Source organism: Mustelus asterias, chromosome 2, assembly GCF_964213995.1.
Source record: "Mustelus asterias chromosome 2, sMusAst1.hap1.1, whole genome shotgun sequence".
Classification (NCBI taxonomy): Eukaryota; Metazoa; Chordata; class Chondrichthyes; order Carcharhiniformes; family Triakidae; genus Mustelus; species Mustelus asterias.
In genome coordinates this window covers 76,305,219-76,325,286 of record NC_135802.1, presented here as the reverse complement: position 1 = coordinate 76,325,286, position 20,068 = coordinate 76,305,219, and the positions used below count along the sequence as shown (strand labels likewise).

The 20,068-nt window shown below is 40.8% G+C and overlaps 1 protein-coding gene across 1 annotated transcript in view; it reads right to left on the bottom strand.

The window, feature by feature from the left end:
• The window catches only part of gabbr2 (gamma-aminobutyric acid (GABA) B receptor, 2), an 895,535-nt gene that overhangs the window by 847,873 nt on the left and 27,594 nt on the right, over positions 1-20,068 (bottom strand). The window lies entirely within an intron of this gene.

Below are 20,068 nucleotides of genomic sequence, written 5' to 3'. Positions count from 1 at the left end.
GTTTTCTGAAGCCTAAAGAGCTCAGACCACCTCTGATGGGCCAATATTGCAGAGTAATGAGACAACATTGCTGCACGAGTGATAAGCAAACGTAGGAAGATGTTGAAAGTTAAAGCTGCTGCTGATTCTCAAGTAGCAAGAATTGCAATCGTTTCATCTCTTGCATAACTCACAGGAGGTAGAAAATTACTGAAATACCACTCAAATAAATGGCAACACTACAACCTGATCAACCTTTCCCTCAATCATGTACTCAGTGAAGATATTTTGCCCAAGAGCTGATTAGAGTGCCAAGTTTCGTGTTAGTATTGGATTTATGAATTAGGCAATTTATCAGGGGTCATGGACAAGGAGATATTTTAAATCTGCTAACCTCTACCAGGGTGAGATAAAAATCTGTCAGAGTTAAAAAGGAGAATTTGACAATCAACTGTCATTTTGATTGAACAAAAAAAAAATCGGTATAAATAAATTCAGTTTCATGAAGAAACAACTGGAAGGAAATCTCTGATTGTATGAATTCTCAATATTTGTTTGCTCGCATTTATACCTCCAATAGTCCTTTATTTGCTGCAGCACTGACCAGATTTATCGAAAACATTTTCCTTCAGAATGATAGAGAATGAAATACGAAGTCATTGCACAAATAAATCTATGTTTGTTCTATGGAGGAATGCTAAGGGAATCTGTGTTTATGCATCATTTACATCACATTAGTTCTTTAACAAAATGTCTCTTGCAGCCCCGGAGGTACACATACAGTAATAACATCTGTGATGATTTTCTGTAAATCTATCATGATGAAAATTGTAAAGTAGGATGAGAAAAATGGGCATAATATTTCATAATTTGGGGTATCTTTCCAAATAATAAAGAATGGCAATCCAGATATAGTGGCAGTCCCTGAAAGGTCAGTGATTTTTTTGTTTAACCATTTATTATTCTGATTTAGTTTCATGCATGCATTACCATGTAGAGGTGACATCTGCGCATTTAAACTCAGGAACTGTAAATGAACTGCTATAACAGAAGGGAGATTATTGTATGGCTGATATTTGTCTTTATGCTCAACATGAAGAAGATTGAATACAGTCAAAAAATAAAATAGCTTCACAATTTACAATTTCCAACATTGGTCATGTATCAAGCATTCTCAAATCACAGGCTGAACAAGTCATTATGCAATGCAGAATTTCTTTTCCATTGCCCTGACAACATGGCCAAATTATAACCTTAGAAGAACGTCGCTCTATTCTCTCCATATCTTGCCGTCAATCATCATCAACAGTTCTCTGAATAAAATTGTCTTATTAATGTCAATTGTGCTGAACAGGAGTTTGTGCCATGGACTGGCATAGACTAATAACTGGGCTGAGACTGATAATGTCCAAATGGATTCACTTAGAAATGTAACAAGCATTGTAGAAAGAGGCCTTTTCACTCTGTATTTCCTGAACACATTTATTCTTTTGCCACAAGGTCATACAGGTTTTCCTACTTTACAATTTCAAATTTCCCAGTGTGAACAAAGCTAGAACCCAAATATTTAACATACCACCTATCGCTAGAGGTGAAATGGCATGTGGGCAGTGTAAAACTGGGTGCCATGACAGTAGTGTCATGCCCGTTGCCTGCCCTCACCTGTCCTTCCTGCCTGCCCCAGTGGAGGTGGTGTCAGGCAGCGCTCTCATCCATGGATCAACTGAGGCCCTTAAGTGGCCAATTTATAGCTTTGTCCCACCGCCACTGGGATTTTACCCACAGCGGGGGGAGGCTGGCACTAATTATCCAAGCTGCAGGCGAAACAATGTGGTTTTATTGTGGCTGTGACTGAAGGTGCCTCCTGTTCAGGAGGCACCATGTGCCCATCGGATTCCCTGCCATGCACCCCCCTCATATTTTTATTCCCTTCCTCAAGCAACATTATTCTACTTTTTAAGTCACATTACAAGATTTCATTATTGTATTTTAGAAGAGACAGTTTTGTTTGCTGAGCATTCCAGTCTGTTATTTGCCCCATTTATATTGCAAGCCAAAATCCAACATTGAAAAGATTAAAACCAGATGGACCACCCAACATCAAAGTTCCCTGTGGTAGTTTGGTACAGCTGAGTGACTTACTAGGCCATTTCAGAGGACAGTTAAAATTCAGCTGCATGGGTCTGGAGTCCCATATAGGCCAGACCAGGTAAGATTGGTAGATTTCTCTCTCTCGAGATGGGTTTTTACAACAGTCTGATCGTTTCTTGGTCATCATTATAGAGACTAGGTTTTAATTACAGCTTTATTAATTATTGGGTACTGGCCTTCCATGATAGCTGGAAACAGTCTGTGCAGAGTGACAACTGGAAAATCGTTCATCCAGATGAGCTGAGCACTCCATTCACCTAGAGCATGGCTCATTCCACTGATGGGAACTGTTTACACCTTTAGTTGCAGCTCCAATGCCTGCAGGTGCTGTGTGGGAGTGTGGCAGAAATATATTTTGTTGATATTAGGGCTGCTGCTGGCACAAGTCCTGTCAGGTAAATGCAACACTTGGGATTTAGCGACAATCTAATCTCTGGTGGGGTGAATCACTCACTGGCAGTTTCTTGTGAGCATGGTCAGCAGGTTACCCAAAAGCAGTCTCCTCACCCCACATTCCCTAATCTCCTCTTAATTACTTGTAATTGAGAAAAGGAATCGAGACAATATTCCAAAGGACACAATGAAATGTAATTTAATAATTGGCAGCTCTCCCATTGGCATTGCTCACGTATAATGGATGATATACTGTTTCATAAGGACAGAATGGTATAGTACTGTACAATGCATTATGGGGCTGTTCGGTTTGAGCTGTGCCCTTTTTTACCAATAATTTTAAACATTGTTGAATTACATCCCAAGTTGGGTGCTTAATTGTTTCTTAATTAAAGCACTTTGCATTTTTGAAAGTGCTTAGAAATTTCCATTTGCAGGGCAGAAGTACCCAGAATTAAGTGATTGCATTTTTTTCCAATTATTTTTGCATGCATACTGATTTGTAGGATCTTTGTGGGGGAAGGGCTGTGGTCAGAATGGAATTTGCAGAAAGTGCATGTGTTTAAATCGTGTGCTGTTGTTGCAGGACAACCAAATCGCTCATGTGCATTATCACTGGATTTGTAATATAAATGGGCATAAATACCTAATGCTGGAAAAGATTGACTTTTCTCGTAAATCTATTTCAACACTAGAAACTGGCAGCTCATCGGTAAGGAGAGCTCGAACTGTACATTTTAATAAAGATGTGCTTTACTGTCCCTGTTTTGAGATTACAAATTATGGCTACTCACACCCACTCTCACTTATGCTCCAACACTGCACTGCTTGTTACAGGAATGGCTATAATGGGAAATTAAGTGCACAATATGTTAATGCACTGTTCTTTTACCTCTGGCAGTTAGTTCAAATTAATGGGATCAGAGTCTCTTTACTCTGTTGGCTGTAAGCATCCTAACTAAAGATTCAGCTAGGTCTCAATCCAATTCCTAGTAAATTTGGCTACTAATGTAGTGCTGATATCCAGATATATTTGGCAATTTGAGGTCATGATAAGGCTATTGCATATAAAATGCCTGTAAGAGTTGGATTCTCATTATTTTGAAGTCGAGATTAAGGCACAATGTGGCGAGAGTGGCTTAACTCTCCATCTGGTTTAGACTAATCCTGACCCAAGAGTGCACGATGTTGACAAAAGATGCAAAAAGGTTGGAACACGTTCAATTACTCGGTATTGGTATCACTTGTTCTGTTCAAAAAATGTATTTGTAAAAGGAAAGTCTTTCAGAATTATTAAATTATTTTCACATCTGTGCCAGGGTCTTATTTCAACATCCTATTGCACAATGCCAAAACTGAGAGTAAAAACTGTAAAATCAGTGATCAGGAACATTTGTTTCAATGCCACAAGATAATCACCACATCCAAGTGTGCCAGCTGATGCTCAGCAGCCCTGCCGTGTGGTAACAAAATGCATCACATGACTTCTTACAAAAACATATAGAGAGCTTTTAACAAGTAAAACATCCCAAGGCACTTCAGAGATGTGTTATCAAACAGGATTTGGCACTGAGACACAGGAGGAGATATGAAGGCAGAAGACCAAAAGCTTACTTAAAGTGTCTTAAAGGAGCTATCAGAGGAGGTGGTAGAGGCAGGTACAATTACAACATTTAAAAGACATTTGCACAGATACATGGATGGGAAAGATTTAGAGAGATATGGGCCAAATGCAGGCAAATGGGACGAGTTCAGTTTAGGAAACCAGGTTGGCATGGACGAGTTAGGCCGAAGGGCCTGTTTCCCTGCTGTATATCTCTGACTCTCTGGGCAGGATTTTCCAGCCTTGCTCGTCCTGAAACCGGAAAATCCCGCCCGAGGTCAACAGATCTTTCCATTGTCTGTCCCTCGCCCGCTCCGATTCCTGTGGCAGGCGGGACGGTAAAATTCACCCCTATAACTCCAGAAGAAATAGAGAGATTCAGGGAGGAAATTTCAAAACATAGAATGGTGAAGCAATTAGAATCGGGATGCACAGGAGGCTAGAATTAGTAGAGGGCAGAGATTTTGGAGAATCAAGGAAACGGCAACAGTGAGGGGCAATGTCATGGAGGGATTTGAAAACAAGGATAAGAATTTTAAAATTTGCAGGTTGTCAGATCAGGAGGCAATGTAGAACAGTGAGGACGGGCTGATGTGTGAATGGGACTTGGTGAAAGTCAGGAGGTGGTCAGCGGACCTTTGAATGAGCTCAAGATTTGCAAATAGGGAAGCTTGTCTGGGCAATGAGAGGGCAGATGGTGAAAAGAGACATGGAAGTGAGGCTTTAGCTCAAAGTGATCCATTGCCCCCACCTCTCAGTCAGTAGCAGACTCAATTTTGGCTTTCAAAAGGAAATTGAACATTTATTTGAAGAGAAATATTTGCAGGGCTATGGGGAAAAGGCGGAGGAGTGGACTACCTGAGTTGCTGTTGCAAAGAGCCGGCATAGGGATGACAGGCTGATTGACCTCCTTCTGTACAGTAACCATTCTATGATACTATATGTTGCCTCAAGTCCTGATGGCTGAGTCTGTTCCTGAACTGGTACAGATGGAGCTGTCTTTGGCAGAGACTTCGTAGGCTCCAAGATTCTGAGGAGGCCAGCCAAGAGCATCCCAGCAAGTAAAGCAGGGATCTGACCACCCTGCCTAAACCTCTGCTAAAGCCACAGAGTTGCACCATGTAGAAGATAGAGAAAAGACTTGTTGTTGAGTGCAGCTGAGGAAACGGTGCAAACCTGAGAGCTTGGAATTAGTTTTTACTCTACTACAGGGAAAGGAGCTCGCTGTTTGGTGAGTAACTGATAATTGGTTAAGGACTATTCTATTCCTAAAACAGGATACAAATTGGTGGTAAAGCTAATAAAATATATAAAAAAGCAAAATAATAAGTGCACAACACAATTAAGTAATTAATTAAAACAAAAGTGTGGCAAGATAGGTGATGTGTCAAGGTTGCAGCATGTGGGAGCTCTTAGATACCAGTGTTATCTAGGGCAAACAGGTCTGCACTACGTGTTTGCCGCTCAAGGAACTTTGGCTCAGAGTCATTGAGCTGGAGGCTGAGCTGCAGACACTGCGACACATCAGGGAGGGACAGGGTTACCTGGATGCAGTCACACCTCTTAGGATTCAGTCTGCTGATTTGGTTAGTTGTTAGGGACAGAAGGGTGTGACTGCAACTGAAGCAGGTAAGGGGACCCAGAGGGCAGGAGTGCAGGAGTGTGAGCCTCTACAATTGTCCAATAGGTCTGAGATTCTCTCAGCTTGTTTGGATGAGAGTGAGGGTTGTAGAATAGATGAGCAAACTGACCATGACACCATGGCACAGGAAGCCACTCAAGAGGGGGAGCAAAAAGGAATGTACTGGTGGTCGGGAACAGTATACTCAGGGGGATTTACATTATTTTCTGCAGCAAAGAACAAGAATCAGGATGGCTGTATTGCCTACCCAGTTCTAGGGTTGGAGAGGAACTTACAGTAGGAGGGGGAAGATTCAGTTGTCATGGTCCATGTAGGTACCAATGACATAGGCAGGACCAGGCAAGAAGTTCTGCACAGAGAATATGAGGAGTAGGCATTAAAAGGCAGAACCTCAAAGATTATAATCTTTGGATCATTACCTGTGTCGTTTACAAATTGGCAGAGGTTACATAAATTTAGAGAGGTGAATACATGACTCAGAGTCTGGTGTGGGAGAAATGGGTTCCTGTCTGTGGGGCACTGGCACCAACCAGTACTGGGGAAAGGCGTTTGATAAGGTGCCTCACAAAAGGTTGCTGAAGAAGATTGGGTCACACAGAGTTGGGGGTAGGGTGTTAGCGTGGATTGGGGATTGGCTATCCGACAGGAAGCAGAGAGTCGGAATAAATGGGTGCTTTTCTGGTTGGCGGATGGTAACGAGTGGCGTGCCGCAGGGATCGGTACTGGGGCCTCAACAATTTACCATTTATATAGACGATCTGGAGGAGGGGACTGAGTGTAGGGTAACAAAGTTTGCAGACGACACAAAGATAAGTGGAAAAGTGAATCGTGTGGAGGGCATAGAAGGTCTACAGAGAGATTTGGACAGGCTGAGTGAGTGGGCGAGGATCTGGCAGATGGAGTATAACGTTGACAAATGCGAGATTATTCACTTTGGAGGAAATAATAGCAAATTGGATTATTATCGAAATGGAAAAAAATTACAACATGCTACTGTGCAAAGGGACCTGGGGGTCCTTGTGCATGAGACGTAAAAACCCAGTCTGCAGGTGCAACAGGTGATCAAGAAGGCAAATGGGATGTTGGCCTATATCGCAAGGGGGATAGAATATAAAAGCAGAGATGTCTTGCTGCATCTGTATTGGGCATTGGTGAGGCCGCAGCTGGAATACTATGTGCAGTATTGGTCCCCTTATTTGCGGAAGGATATATTGGCCTTGGAGGGAGTGCAGAGAAGGTTCACCAGGTTGATACCAGAGATGAGGGGTGTTGATTATGAGGAGAGACTGAACAGATTGGGTTTGTACTCGTTGGAATTTAGAAGGCTGAGGGGGGATCTTATAGAGACCTATAAGATAATGAAGGGGCTGGATAGGGTAGGGGTGGAAAGATTCTTTCCACTTAGAAAGGAAGCTAGAACTAGAGGGCACAGCCTCAAAATAAAGGGGGGTCAGTTTAGGACAGAGTTGAGGAGGAACTTCTTCTCTCAGAGGGTGGTGAATCTCTGGAATTCTCTGCCCACTGAAGTGGTGGAGGCTACCTCGTTGAATATATTTAAATCACGGATAGATGGATTCCTGATCGGTAAGGGAATTAGGGGTTATAGGGATCAGGCGGGTAAGTGGAACTGATCCATTTCAGATCAGCCATGATCTTATTGAATGGTGGGGCAGGCTCGAGGGGCTAGATGGCCTACTCCTGCTCCTATTTCTTATGTTCTTATGTTCTTATGTACCATTGGGATGATCTACACATGAACAGTGCTGGGACTAGTGTTCTAGCAAACCATATAACTAGAGAAGTAGAAAGGGTTTTAAATGAAATAGTGGGGCAAGGGGTCAAATGTGAAAAAACATGGCATGGCAAAGAGTAGAGACCAGCTAAGGAAGGAAAATAGTAATACGGGAAATGTAGGTCAGAGAATGACAGGAAGGGACAGAGTGAAAAATACCTAAGAATGCACTAACAATAAAAGCCAAATGTTACAAAATCATGGGTGTCTTTAATCAAATTGGTATTAGTTGTCTGGGTGCAGAATTCATAAAATGCTTTTGAGATAGTTTCTTAGAGCACCATGTTCTGGAACCAGAGAGTAAGTTATATTAGTCTTGGTATTGTGCAATATGACGAAATTATTTAATGACTTGGGCTTAAAGATACCCTGAGTCACAGCGAACACAATATGATTAAATTTTACAGCCAGTTTGAATGGGAGAAGAGTGGATCTACGACTAATATTTTAAACTTTCTTAAGGGCATGAAAGCTGAGTGAGCTGAAGTGAACTGGGATACTAGGCTAAGAGATAAATCAATTAGCAGTGGCAGACATTTAAGTGGATATTTCAGAATATTAAGAATAAGTATGTTCCTACTATAAAGAAAAATTCTAAAGGGAGGACCCACCATCTGTGATTAACTAAGAAGAGAAAGCATCGAACTTAAGAAAAAAAACACATAACTGCACAAGGAAGAGTGGCAGGCCAGATGACTGATCAGAATATAAAGAATGGCAGAGAATGACTAAAATGTTAATCAGGAGAAAGAAATTAGAGTATGAGGGGAAGATGGCTAGAAATGTAGAAATGGATGACAAGAGCTTCTACAGGTATTTAAACAGGAAAAGAGCAAGTGAAAAGAGTGTTGGTCCTCTAGAAAGTGACAATGATGAGTTAATAGTAGATAATGAGGAAATGTCAGATGAAATGAACAAATATTTTGCTTCTGTCTTCACTATAGAGGAGACAAAAACATTCCAGTAAGGGAGAGAGGAACTTGGTGAAATTACAATCATGAGGGAAGCTGTACTGAGAAAACTGATGCAGCTGCAGGCTGACAAGTCTTTAATTCTGGATGGACTTCATCCTGGAACCTTAAAAGAGGTTGCTGGGGTGGGAGTAGATGTGTTGGTGTTAATTTTACAAAATTGATTAGATTCTGGAAAGGTTTCATCAGACTGAAAAGTATCAAATGTAACCCTTCTATTCAAGAAGGAAAATGGGAAACTGTATGCCAGTTGGCCTGATGTCTGTCATGGCGAAGGTGTTAGAGTCGATCATTAAAGAAGTTAGAGCTGGGCACACAGAAAAACTCATGGTAATCAGAAAGATATGGTTTTGTGAAAGGGAAATCAGGTTTAACCAATTTCGGAGAGTTCTTTGAAGGAATAACATGTGCTGTGAATAATTGGGAGTCTCTAGACATACCATACTTGGATTTCCAGAAGGCATTCGATAAGGTGCCACATCAAAGATTAATGTGGAAAATAAAAGTTCATGGGTTTAAGGGGTAAAATATTAGCACGGATAGAGGTGGCACGGTGGCACAGTGGTTAGCACTGCTGCCTCAGTGCCTAGCACTGCTGCCTCACAGTGCCAGGGACCCGGGTTCGATTCCCGGCTTGGGTCACTGTCTATGCGTTTCCTCCGGGTGCTCCGGTTTCCTCCCACAGTCTGGTTAGGTGCATTGGCCATGCTAAATTCTCCCTCAGTGAACCTGAACAGGCGACTAGGGTATTTTCACAGTAACTTCCTTGCAGTGTTAATATAAGTCTACTTGTGATACAAATAAATAAAACTTATAACTTAAACTAGAAGACAGGCTGGCATGTAACAGGGATTGGCAAGATGTGCCAAGTGGGATTCCACAGGGGTCTGTGCTGGGGCATCAACTTTTTACAATTTACATCAATGACTTAGATGATAGGAGCAAAGACACAATAACTAAACTTTCAGATGACACAAAGATAGTAAGAAAGCATCAGTTAAAATTCCGAGACACAGAGGGATCTAGGTGTTCTAATGCCTGAGTCACAAAAAGTTAGTATGCAGGTAAGCAAGTAATTAAGAAGGCTGGTGATAGGCTATCCTTTTTTATGAGGAATTGAATGTGAAAGTTGGATGTTATGCTTCTGGTATACCGGGCATTGGAAGACCGCATCTTGAATAGTGTGTGCAGTTTTGATCTCCTTATTTAAGGATGGATGTAAATTGGAGGTGGTTCAGAGAAGCTTTACGAGATTAGTACCCAGAATGAGTGGGTTGTCTTCACAGGAAAGCAGAGACAGATTGGTCTTGTTTCCACTAGAGTGTAGAAGAGTAAGGTGTGACTTGATTGATGCATATGAGATTCTGAATGGTTTTGATAAGGTGTACATGGAAAGGATGTTTCCTCTTGTAAGCGAGTCCAGAACTAGGAGGCCCTGTTTTAAAACAAGCGGTTGCCCTTTTAGAACAGAGATGAGAAGATTTTTTTTCTCTAAGAGAGTTGTGAAACTTTGGAACTCTCTGCCTCAGAAGGTGGTGTAAGCGGGACCATTGAATATTTATAAGGTAGAGATAGAAAGATTCTTGTTAGGCAAGAGGATCAAAGATTATCAGGGCTTGATGGGAATGTGGAACTCAAAACACAAACAGATCATTCATAATCCTACTGAATGGCAGAGCAGTTGCAAGGGGCTTGCCTCTGCTCCTATTTTGTATGTTCGTATGTTGCCCATTGTTATGCACATAGATGAACTGCTCATTGTTATATAGCATTGTTAAATTTCAGTTTTTGATTTGACACACATGAATATTATTTTTTGCACCATTTTTCAGCGTTACTTATTCTTGGTTTCAGTTTGGAAAGAGGCCTTTTCAGTTGAGTGATGTTGAATGGGAAGATGTGAATTGACATAGGACACTGAAGTGGTGTGGAGGGAAAGTTTCATTGTTTGCCTTCTGTTCATGACATGATGGCAGGTGGTGCAATGGCGAAAGTGATTTTTGCATGAGGTTTTTAGATGGATACGCTGGTGGGATCTAAGGGAATCCTGTAATCATCAGGAGGTAGCAAGGAGCACCATTGATGGTGCACTGCTCGCATAACCTACCATTTCCTCATCTTTCTCCTCCTGCTTGGAATCATTTAAACAGACTCTGTACTCGATAACGTATTTCTCTTATCATTATCCTCTTCACAGTTCACAATAGTTCCAAGTTTTGTGTCAGCTGCAGATTTTGAAATTGTGCCCTGTACGTGTTAGACCAGGCCATTAACATTGTTCTGAATAGGTAATTTCATGATTCAGATGTTTTATGAATCTAACTTTCAGTTTGGGAATTGAAATTTTAAAATGCAAGAAATTAAAATGCCCCACTGCAATGCTGGCAAATAAACTCATGGCAATTCAAAGGGTGGCCTACTTTTATTTTATAAAATAAGAGTTGGAAAACCCAAAACAATGGGAGACCGCTTTCTAAGTCCTGGTGGAGATAACAATGGCTGTCTCCCTAAAGTACTTAAGTGGTTCCTGGAATCAAAGGGTTGTTTTGAAGGTAAAGTTAATTAGCTAAAAACACTGGGTGGGATTTTATGGCTTCGCTCGTCCCAAAACTGTAAAATCCTGCCCAAGGTCAATGGACCTTCCCATTGTCTACCCCCCCACCCGCTACAATTCCCGTGGCGGGCGGAGTCGTAAAATTCCAGCCACTATCTGGGATATTCCATGGGTACCATGATACCATGGGGAAAGATTGCAGGAAAGATTCTTTTTGTTTTGGGACTATCAATGTGATTTCTCACAGAAAGAGATAGTCAGCTGAAGATTGGGTCAGGAGCTGTAAACAGCTGTGGACCATGAGTAGGCGGGCTATGGAAACCAAGGGTATTTTTTCACATGGAGTCACTAAGCAAGAATGCAGTGAGGCTGATTCTTGAACTAGGGAGTCCACAATCGTGAGGTGCTTGAGGGAAGTTGGAGAGTAGTTAGGTGCAAGTGGAAGGACCCAAAGAAATTCCATGCCTCAGGGAATAGTGGGAACATGGAGGAGAATCAAACTGCATTCCTGAAAGCTATGACGGACCTTGGTTTGGTCCCAGTAGAAATGAAGGAACCCTCAAGACCCTTTAAGTTACCGGGGAGCTCTTGGGTTGAAATAAAAGTAAAATGGGAATTGTTCTGCTGAGCATTTGGGTTTAAAATGTGTTTATGAATTATAGAATTACATTAGTATTTGCTTAAATGTGAAATTGTGAGATGTAATTCCTATTTGCAAATATCTGAGAGTTCATTTTTTAAATAACAAGTTATTGGTCTCTACCAATATCGTAACAATATACATCAAGAAAAGCAATGGTCCTAGCTCCGACCCTTACAGAACCCCACTATATGCCTTCCTCTCTACTCTGTTTCCTGTCACTTAACCAACTTCACAGTCATGCTGGCACTGCCCATTTTATTCCCTAGACTTTAACATTACACACTTTCGAAATGTCTTTTAGAAGTCCATGGCCAGGAATTTACTTTTATGATTCGGGACTGCTGCACTCCGGCTCACCTGTGTGGTTACAACCCAACGTCAACCCGTCGGTTTCCATAATACAGTAGGTGGTGAGTGCCAAAATAAGAAACTCGCCTGCCTCTTAAAAAATCATTAATGGTCAATTGAGCTCGTTAACAAATTAATAGACTGGAATATTACACTGCCCATATAATGCGATTGGCATGGACAGGCAGGCAAGAGTGGGAATGCCCACGGAGGTGAAAATGTAGGAAGGGGGGGCTACATTCTATGGTCATCAGGTGTACCCATCCCCACTTTGTGCCTCTCCGTCCACTCATCCAGCCCCCATCTTGCACCCTTAGGGTGCCCGAATGGTGAAGTAGGCTACAAAAACCAAATGGCCTAGTTCAGCTGCTATTTCGTATGCTCTTGTGTCCAGTGATCTTTATTTAATCTTAGTATGGTTTAAATCCAGACAAACAATATTTGGTCCTCTATCTCTACCTCGTAAGGCGGCATTCAATGCAAAGGCTGTATGCTTGAAAACTTCCCAATATCCAACCACACCTTCAACTTACAGGGATGCTGAGGAAGGAGAGGGCAATGTTACCTCTAAACGGTGCGAGCTTGGCTGGGCAGCAATCTGGAAGGTGCCACGTGGTGCAATAGATAATAAAGAGAGGGAGCATTGGAGAGGGCATTCACATGAGACATGCAGACAATTTACTGTTATATTGTTCAATGTCCATAGGCTGCACTCTATACAATGAAGATCTTCAATCTCCCTCATATGTATTCTGCTATGACCAACTATTGAGCAGTAGTATAGTTTAACCAACAGATTTTCAAATGGAAATCTTGTTGCTTCATGAAGGAGAGCTCAAAGTCCTTGAGGACATCAGATTTCTATATTTTTCTGTATTAGTTTTGTTGCTTGTTTTCAAAAGTGGCAATATTTTTCCCTTTGAGTAGCTATACAATGTTTGAACAAAGGGTCTCCAGGAATGGATCAATACAGTACCTGTACTAAATTCCTCACACACAAAGATTTTAAAGCACTGATTTAATCTAATATGCAGATAACTGGGAAGAACAAATTTGTTCAGTGTGTAACAGTTAGTGAATTAACAGCTCTTTAACCTTCTGTCAATTTCTTCTATAAAACATGTTCCAATGTCATAGTTAAATGAAATAAAAATTAGGTTTCATATATTGGATCTTTCAAAAAAATTATTATACGTGGGTGTCGGATTGGGAAAAGTGGATTTCCATAGATAATTAGCAGAGAAGCTGCATAAATACTGCTGAACACTGCAAGTTTTATCAATGTTAAACATAGCTTTACAACACGAGTGCATATTAAACACAGGTCACAGCCACATCACAACATAGCTTAAAGAAATGTTACTTGAGTGTCTTTTATCACCAAGTGGAGATTATAGTCCACAAGTATAAATGGATGTTTATTTACAGAGACCAAAGCTAAATTAATAGCAGGTAGAATTGCTGCTGTGATGTTAGTGGATCTTGAAGTCTGATTCACAGGCAAAAGCCCCAGGATTGGAATGTTTTGCCGTTCTCCTGAGGCTCTCAGAACAAACAGAAAGTAAACACCAAGAATCCACACACACCTCCTGTCCCAAATTGCCATGTTTATGAGTCTGGTCTTTCCTTGTCTTTGTGTGTTCCAGAGACTTGGTTTGACCCTCAGAGAATCAGCCAGAATGTCATAAGGGATAAAGAGCTGTAATCTGCACATCAAACCTGCTCAATAAATCCCATCTTTCTCAACGAGATCTGTCTGCTGAGCTACTTATAGTGCTCTCCGTGACAGACATGGGTCATTCAAAATCCAATCCAACTGTAATCATATTATTGTATATATTTGTCTCCAAATTAATTTCAATATTGAATCTCAATTCAGCAATTCCAACAAAAAACTGATATTGCAACGTAGACATAATTATTGAGGGTTTATTTTAGATAAGGAAATAAAATATCTCAGAAGTTTTGATTGCATTATTTTCTTTTTAAGTAAGCTTTGGGTTCTTGGATATGAAGCTTCTTTGTATTCTCAATTGTGATACTTCCGACCTGAATTTTGGTCCTTTTGGAACTGATATAACTTCCATTAGAAATTCCCCTCGCTTTGAGTATGCCTGCTAAAGTCTTGCTACGTGAAAGTCATCAAAATTTTAAAGCAGACAAGGTTACCTTGTTTCATTACAGCTCAACATTTTGGTGTGAATCATACAATCTATATTTATCTACACACAGCACAGTGATTGGTTCAGCGATAAGAACCATCCACGGCCTTCTTTCTCTTGACCACCAGTTTCCTCTCATCATCTTGTGGGTGCAATTCCATAAGTGACAATGATTTTCCAGTACCTTGCCTCAAACTGTCATTCTTCACCTAACGGTGAACAAAGAGGGCTCAGGAGCAATTCAACCACAGGGGCTTTTTTAAACTGCTTCTACTTGTATTCCCAGCCAATAACTAGAAACAGTGGAAAACAATTCAGAATGGAAGTGGAAAGCTTGACTGATTTTTACCCCACCCATGCCAGAAATGTAGAGGTTAATTACAAACAGATGGTAGGTGGCCTCATAGTTCATGCAGCAAAGCACTTCACGATTGAGCTAGAGCCAAGTCTGACTCTTGTGCCTGCTTCACACATACTCTCAGTAGGGAGAATGTGACTAAGTCGCCCACAGGCCACTGGCAGGAAGAACAAAGAGAGACAATATAAAATAAAGAGCCCAGGTGGTATTTATCGCCCCTCTCACTGGCAGGACTTATTGGTCCTGCCAAAGGCAATGCCACATTTTCCGGTCCTGTCCCGCCACGACAGGGCTGTAAAATTCTGCCCCACAATTCTAAAAAGGGGTTGGTCCAGTTGGCTGGAAGGCTGGTTTGTGATGCAGAGCAACGCCAACAGCGCAGGTTCAATTCCCGTACTGGCTGAGGTTATTCATGAACCTTGCCCCTCGCCTGAGGTGCGGTGACCCTCAGGTTAAATCACCAGCAGTCAGCTCTCCCCCTCAAAAGGGGAGAGCAGCCTATGGTCATCTGGGACTGTGGTGACTTTGTTTTTATGACAGTATGGTGGAGGCAAGTTCAAACATGGCTTTCAAAAGGAAATTGGATAATTATCTGAAGAAAAAAATTGTAGGATTGTGGGGAAAGGGAGGGAAGGGGAACTAGCTGAGTTGTTCTTGCAGAGAGCCAGCACAGACACAACACACCAAATGTCCTCCTTCGGTGCTGTACCATTTCATGAACTGTTACATGGGTGAAGAATGCATGTTGTGGAGTGAAAATTTGATGGATTTATGTTTGCTCCAGTGATTATCATCCACCACTGGCCAAGACAAAGAGCCATACCAACAATGGCTCGAGTCCATGAACACATCTGCTTTCCCTGCCTCCAAGGACAATAAATAAAAAGTAAAGAAAGCCTTGAATTCTTTCAAAGACAGATTGTCATTAAGCATCCATGCAGTATTTTGTATCATCTATAAGCTCCAGGATAGGGGTCTTAAGTTGAGATAAGAATTCCAATGTCAAAATCACCATTACTGAAATAATATTTCCTTTCTCGTATTTTCTCACAATGACTTCAGCAAAACCTTTCATGCTAGCTTTACACTTCCACTTTGGCAAAGTAAAAATCTAGTCATTGTTTGGTTGGTCAAGGCGAAATGAATTAAAACTCCTCTGCGATTGTGTATATTATCAAATCAAATATCTGGATGTACTTAAGTGCCTTTGGCCTCTTTCTTGTGGTAAAATCTGGTGAGAGGTACTCGGGGAACAAGGTTTTAATTTATAGAGTTCCTATTAGTAACATCATGTGGTTCAGATGATCAAATTCCAGAGCATAATTTCATAGAATCATTGAATGCTCTCCTATACTGTTAACCATTCTATCTGTCATGTCTGTTCCAGTTCTCTGCCAGAACAACTCAGCTAGTCCCATTTCCCTGGGCCCTGTAATTTTCTTTTCTCTTCAGATAATTGATCATTTCTCATTTGATGGCCCTGATTGAATCTATCTCAATCATACTCTCATGCAATGGAGAGGCGATGGCAGACTGGTATTGTCACGAGTCTAGTAATCCACAGACCCAGGACAAGATCTGGGGACCTGGATTGGAATCCCACCATGGTGGATGGTGAAATTTGAGTTCAATAAAAATCTGGAATTAAAAATCTAATGATGACCACGAAACCATTGTCATAAAAACCCATCACTTATGCCTTTTAGGGAAGGAAATCTGCCATTATTACCTGTTCTGCCCTGCACATGACTCTCAAACTGTCCTCTCGAGGCCAATTGGGAATGGGCAATAAATGCTGGAACAGCCAGCAAAGTCCACATCCTGTGAATGAATTTTAAAAATTCCAGTTCGTGGTCTGGAAAAACTATTCCTTGTGCTGCCACTGCTTCTTTGATCTTAAATCATTGTCCTCTAGTTCTCCACTAATGGGAGCAGTTTCTCACAATCTACTAGAACCAGACCCCTCATGATTTTGAACACTTCTGTCAAATCTTCTCTCAGTCTTCTCTTTGTCGAGGAAAACAGCTTCAGCTTCTCCAATCAATCTAGTTCCTCATCCCTGGAGCCATTCTCAGAAATCTTTTCTGCACTCTCTCTACACAATTACTTATAATTCCACACAAAATGTCCAAGCTGCCACTTAAAGAAAAAAATTCCTCATTAATGAAAAAAAACATAGGGACCATTTTTATAAAATGCTTGACATAGCTGACTAAAATTACCTTAAAATGCAGTCTAATAAGTTTTGAGAAATTTTAAGTATGAACACCCTCACAAATCCATGTCAGCTTTTGCACACAGCAGTGGAGAAGGCGGCGGAGGAGGTGTCATTTCAAGATGGCAAAACAGAAATATGTCTTATTTGTAGCACTGATTCATACATTATCCTGACAAGAAGGGATAAGAATTCAGAAAAAAGAACAGCATATAGACAACTGTAGGCATTCATTGAACATAGAAAGATAGGGACAGGAATGAGCCTATCATTCCTGCCGCATCATTTTGTTAGCCAAGACAGCTCTTACAGATAAATCCATTGACCCTGTTCTACCAACATGGAAGAAAGGCTGTCCTCAAAAGGGAGCCCAGATTAAAAATAGGACACACAGTCAATTTGCTGATCAGTGCTGCATTTGTTGGGAATTAGGGATCAATAAATTTACCTTGTTACCTTTTGTAATCACATTCTTTCTCCGTATTGTTTAATATTCTTTATTCCTAGGTTGCTATGCCTCTTTTAAATAATTGAATTAAATGGGCATCTATTAAAAAAGTGTACTTTACATTCTCACAGCCCTTTGTTGAAGATTGTTTTCTGTATTCCTTTTCACCTGCTCAATTTTAAACTTAAATCCCCACACCTGATTCCTTACAAGAGGGGCACCATTCTGCATCAACCTTGTCAAATCTCTTCAATATTTTAAAGCAGCGATTCTCAAACTTCAGAGACTGCTGAGCGGTCAGAGTTTTCTGAGTGTCCTCAAAATAATATGAGACGGTTTACTGAGACCGTTTGGTGAGTGACTGCCCAGGACGCCATGGTCAGAATTTGGACCTTATTTTGCCAGCACATAGTAACTTAGGACCATTTGCTGCTGTTTAAGGCACTGTGAACCTTTTGGCTTCAGTCCTTGTGTGGGGTGATGTGGTTAATGTTAACAGGGTCTGCACCTCTTGCACTGATGCTCTGCCGCTCAAAGAAACACAAAGCATCAAAACTTTGCCTCAGACAATCCTTCTGCTGATCTTCCAGAGTTTTACAGGGCCTTACCAGATGGACGCAATCAAGTACTATTTTTAATTACATTGGATTTTAACAGGCTTTTCCTGGGGCCGCATCCTGCAATTCCATCAAAAACAATAAATGTTAGCTTCTATATATGATTTACAATTCTCATTGTCAAATATTTCACCAAAGATCAACTCCACAGTGAAATACAAGCACACAAATCACACTGATATCTGTAAGTGATTGCTGTTTGATTTTAAACCATCATTAAACACTTTCCATGCACTATCACATATCCTCTAACCAAAAATGTTTGAGAACTACACTTTAAACAGCTTAATCAGGTCACCCATAGGCCTGCTTATTCCCAGAAAGTATGGCCTAAGTTTGCCTGGTGTAATTACAGCTCAGACCCTTCATCGCAAGGATCATCCGAGTGAAGCGAGACTGGAGAATGCCAGCTGTGGGTGAGGTCAGAGAATTCCAGCCCATGTCTTCTGATCATTACGGCTCAGTTATTCAATAGTTAAACTTGCATCAGTGGACCCTTACTGTCATATTTTCATACTTTGTTTCCTTTTCCTTTTGCAAGTAGTCAAGTAATCATTCTAAGACAAGAACTCATATGCTATTATATAATGATGAGGAGGCACTAAGGCTTTAAGTGAATATCTGCCAAAGAGAACATTTCAGTTCAGTAAATTGAAATTGAGACACAAAAAGAACTGTTTCCATCCAGCCCACTGAATTCATTGCCATCAGCAGAATCACTTGAGCTGCAATATTTCCCTCTTGTTCAGATAGTTTATTATATTTAGGACCTTTGTCCTACCAAACCTGTGTCCATTCATGCTTTGAAAATACGCTAGCCTCCAGAACTAATTGTCATCCTCTAGATGTATGACTGAAGTTCAGGAGCTCAGTGCATGGAGAAATCACAAGAGTGAACCTGCATCATATCATGGTGAGACACACTCTAGAATACCAGCATGCCTCTCCACTGAATTAGCAAAGCTATCATCTTCTAATAAAACTTCCACTTTTGTGGACTTTAATATATACTTAAGAAGATTAGCTCCATCAGTTGGAAAATAAGGTGAATGGAAAGGAAATATATAACCTGCAGGTGAGACAACATTGACACTTACGAAGCTCCCCAGAGAATCTTCAAGAATGGTGCTAGCAAAGACCTGGGGGCAGGTTGTCTTGCCTGACTTGGTTCAAAGATGGTGTATGGTGCAGATGAAGCTGAAGGAACATGGAATAAGTAATGAGATAAAATCAAGAGCAATAATCAAAGCTCTGAACCTGATGATAAAACATTGGATTCTCATTTCCCTTCAGATTCATGTCCCAATTTCTTTGCAAATTATTTTGGTCATTGTACCTGGAAACTTCCAGGTAACATTATTTCAGGGTGCTGGTATTAAAAATGTAAACTGAAAAATATATTTCAGAAGTTACATTCCAGCTGCATTAGTTTTCAAGCTTCAAAGAATTATTCCATCTATTGATCTGTGTATTGTATTGATACTGCATAATTATAAGGCTCAGCAACATGCCTTCCCCAGTGAAGGTGAAGTCATGATAACCTGTCAACTAATTAAATACTTCTCAAGGAATCCTGACATGTGAAACTCATTACAAATAGCAGCATTCCTCCAGTATAGATCAGTATTGAGAATAGATCAAACAAAGGATATATATCAACAGATAAATTCAGTTCTCCTGCAGTCCCAGTGTTGAAACAAGCAATTAGGAATCGGGCTTCTTACAGTTCCTCTGACCTTCTCTCTCTCTCTCTCTGAGTGAAGCTCAATGCTGGAAGCATGAGAATGTTCAGAGTTTGATGGAACCGGATTCTTTTCCTTTTTGTATGCTATTTCTTTCTTCTGTTTCTCTCTTTTGATTCATGTTTTTTAGTCAACAGATTTATCTGTAGGGCAAAGGCTCATACTGTATGTCTCCTTGCTTGCAATAGAACAGAATACAAGATAAATAAAGAAAAAATGCTTGCGTGACACCACAAATAAGGCTATAAAAACTTGTAGATTGAAAGGGGGAAATACATAGGATGTCAGACAATAAAATAGAAACAACATTTGTTGGAGATACTCAATAGGCTAGGCAGCATCTGTGGAGAGTGTAACAGAGTTAGTGTTTCACCTCATTGACTTTTCATCAGGTTCTGTTGAACTCTGTTTCTCTCTTTGACAGATCCTATCAAACTTACTGTGTATTTT